This window comes from Otolemur garnettii, unplaced genomic scaffold (genome assembly GCF_000181295.1).
Source record: "Otolemur garnettii isolate 467f Iridium unplaced genomic scaffold, OtoGar3 scaffold00208, whole genome shotgun sequence".
Taxonomy (NCBI): Eukaryota; Metazoa; Chordata; class Mammalia; order Primates; family Galagidae; genus Otolemur; species Otolemur garnettii.
Window position 1 is genome coordinate 312,907 of NW_003852603.1, and position 3,948 is coordinate 316,854.

Here is a 3,948-nt window from a genome sequence, read left to right on the forward strand (position 1 = left end):
GATTAAAGACTCATGAAGATAAGAGAAAATAGAATGTAGAACCCTCGCTGACCTTGATGACCCTGTAAACACAGACATTAAAACCTGCTCAGTGAGGGAAGACCTGCCATTGTTATTTAACTAGCATTTTCCATTCATAACGAAGGTGGACACATTTCTGTCAGCCATGTCTTTTTCCTGATGGGGACATTAATCAGCTCATGTTCTCTGGTCATCCGTCAATTGGCATTTTGATGTTTTATTGACATTTATGTGTTCTTTATATATTGACAGTATTATCTTTTTGTCATATTTCCTACATATAATTTTCTACTTGCATGTTGCTTTATAATTTTGATCGTAACATATTTTGACACACAGATCAATTTTTCTATTTCTATGTAGCCAAATCTCTCTCTCTCTTTGTGTGGGCTTTCTTTACTTTTGTAGTTCAAATTATTTTTACCTGCTAAACATCCATTCCTGCTGCTTCTTGTGATAAAGCCCTTCAGCCTAGTAGAAAATCCCTTTTATGCAATTCCAGAGCTGACCTTCTACTCCTAGTCCCTGGCCAGAGACAAATATGGGATGGGACCCACAATAGCCAATGACAGGACTTTATCTCCCAGTCCCCCTGTGATTGGCTTAAAGTTCCTGTGACCCAAATGAACCAATCAGTATCTTCCCTAAGACTTTGATTTTGAAAACCTTTTTCTTGACTCAATTGTGTGAGTCAGTAAGCAACCTTGAGGTAGGTTTCTGGCTCATGTAACTGAATGGCTCTCCAAGTCTATGTGAAGAAAAAAATCTCACAATGTTTGGAGGGCCCCACGTGATGTCATTGTGCCCCCCTCCCTAATACCATGGCAAACTCCCCCTCATCTACCCTGTAGGCTTCTCTCCTCTGGCCACACTGGCCTCATCAAGTATACCAGGCACGTTTCTCACCTCCAAGCTTTGCACCAGCCCTTCTGGGATTTTCTTCCTGCAGATATACATATGGCTGCTTTAATCACCTCCTAGAAATCAGCCGGAAGCTTTTCTCAGGGCTATAACCACTCTCCCTAATTCTGCAAACCACCTCATCTCTGGCCCTCCTCTAATTTTTTTTTCCTTTTCCATGGCTCTTACCATGTAATTTCCTTATTTATGAAGAGTATTTCAAAAAGAATATTAAAAATCTCCCACTTCTCCATGAGGAAGAGGTAGGCTCCGTGAGGGCAGAAATTTCCATCTGTTTTGTTCCCTGAAGTACCCCAAGCACCAGAACAGTACCTCATATATGTTAATCACTACACAGGAAGAACAAACAATGTTTATAAAAATGATGTAAGAACTTTCTCTCAGTTCAGAAATTATATCTATTCCATATTCAATACGAAAGGAGGGTGGGCTCTGTCCATTGATCCTTGAACTGAGCAAAGATTGTGTTTTGCATTATCATGGAGTTTTTATCTGGGAGCAGGTGATAACCAGGTGCTATTTAGCTGAGACTGGCCAGGCTGGCTGGGAACGACAATGACATCACTTTGGCTGAACACAAGGGAGGTTCGATTTTCACTTGTCTCACAACCCCTGAGAGTCAAACAGCTTTTTTACAGCCCTCCTGCAGGGCTGTCATCTTCATCGTGTGACCTTCAAGGTTACCATGGGGAGGGATTACATATAACTGCTGCCCATACTTCAGTGGCCACAGTTCAGTCAACTGGTTCCACTTGAAGTCCTGGAAAATATAGATTGGCTAAGTTCCTGGTGGAAAAATGAGTTTGATGGCTACCCAGCATTGAGACATGGCTGTGTGCTGTGGACAAGCCCTGTATTTCCATTCTCCAAGACCAAGTAAGCCACAGCTGCTTAGCAAGTGAGTGTGACTCAAATACCTCAGGATATCAGAGCAACCCCACACTAGAGAAGAGGGTTTATTTGTGCAGGTGGGAGAAAATCTGAAAGTTGCTCTACATCATCTTGGATGAAAGCTTGAGGATGGAGCAGAATAAGTCTTTGCCTGGCCTCCACTCCATATTGTTCTAAAATTTAATTTCTTATTAACAAATGAAAAGTCAAAGAAAACCCGGTCCAGGGATGATATCCATGACAGGTTTTCCTAAGTAATGAAATGTACAGCTTTTGAACTTCCAAAGTCTTTCCCTGTATTTTTTCTGATATTTAGTGAGAAATCACTTGGTCAAGTAACTTTAAAAATAGTCCTAGCCCAATTACAAAATAACACATCCAAATCTCTTTGGCCTGTGTTTACTTCTTTCACAATTATTTTACAATTACATAGGATGTATTTTCTTGGCAAGTTCTTGTATTTCTTTGGTTTCGGTAGTGCTGTTCTGCTTTAATTACTATAGTTTTACAATATGTGCTGATGTCCGCTAAGGCAGTCTCAATGTTTCCACTCTTCATTATCAAATCTTGGCTATTACTTCTTATTTAGTGCTTCAGATAAACCTTAAAATAACTTTATCACATTATCCTTCTATGGATATTCCTCTGTTTCCGATTCTACCTCTCTCAATATCCCCAGAAAAAAGCACGAGCCCATCAGTCTAGTCAGCCCACACTTATTTCAGAAACTAAAGCAGAGGTCCTCAAACTTTTTAAACAGGGGGCCAGTTCACTGTCCCTCAGGCTGTTGGAGGGCCAGACTGTGGGCCCTGGGACGAGTCAGCTGCTAAGCAGGACAGGCAGTGGTGGCAAAAACACCCGGCAGGCCAGATAAATGTCCTAGGCAGGCCGCATGTGGCCTGCAGGCTGTAGTTTGAAGATGTCTGTACTAAAGGGAGAGGGCATCTGTTGCAAATGCAGCATCCTGAAATGTTCCAGAGAAGAACAACATTTCTGTTCATCCTGACAAGCCTGGGCTGTGGTATGAATAATAACCGTTTTCCAGATGTTCTCCCACAAAACATGTTCCTGGCTGTTTTGGCCTTCAGTCCCATCGAGCTTTCTGAGTCACTTGGTTCTACACAGGGAGTCGGGAGGCAAAAGCTACATAAATATCACTTTGTCTCAGGTGATCGTCCTCTTTAAGTAATCATGCACTTTGCAGACAAGTGCTGACGGGCTCAGCAGAGCTAGTCCACAGGACTCTTCATCTGTAGAGTCCAAAGACACGGAAACCAGCATTTAGTTACCAAAAGCTTCCTGTTGTACACTGCACAGGTCTGAGTTATTCCCAAAGCAAACTGAAATCCCCTCTGTTTCCTCTGTAGGTACCAGGTGCTGGCTGTCTACAACTCAGCCTAGACTATTAGCAGCCCAGTCTGGCGAAAACATACACAGCCACATCCTCAGAGATGCTGGGTCCTCTTTAAAGGATAGGGGAGGGATACTGTTTTATTCTTGTTTGTTTTGGATTAATAAAGAGCATAATAAATATGGACAAAGAATATACAAGTAGCTGATGTTAAATAGCACTGTTCATTGTTTAAATAACTTGATAGAAGTTAACTCCTTTAATCTTGACAACAATGAAGCAGGTACTATTATTATCCCCACCGTATAGATAAGTAACTGAAATTCCAAAAGACATTTGCTAACTAATTTGCACAAGGCCACACAGCCAGTGAGCATAAGGGCTGTCATTTATTTGAACATAAGACGTTTATAATCAGATATCTATACTATCTCAACCACTGCACTGGGGGGCACTCAAACGTGGGCCTAGAGGTCTTGATCAATCACATATTCTAGACCCCAACCTAGAATTTCACACTCAGAAGGTTGCAGGTAACAAGCCAGAAATTTGCAATTCCAACAACTTCAGAACTTTTGCAATTCAGTGGTGATGTGACTACCACTGATATCCCAGGAATTACATTTTGAGAACTGTCATGTTACAGTTGGCAGATGTAACCCTGTGAAGATGAGGAAGGATAAAGAGATCTAGATAATGATTAAGCCATGCAGCTAACTCTCAACTTCTAAGGTCAGAATAACTATGCTCCTCCAGTCCCTAAA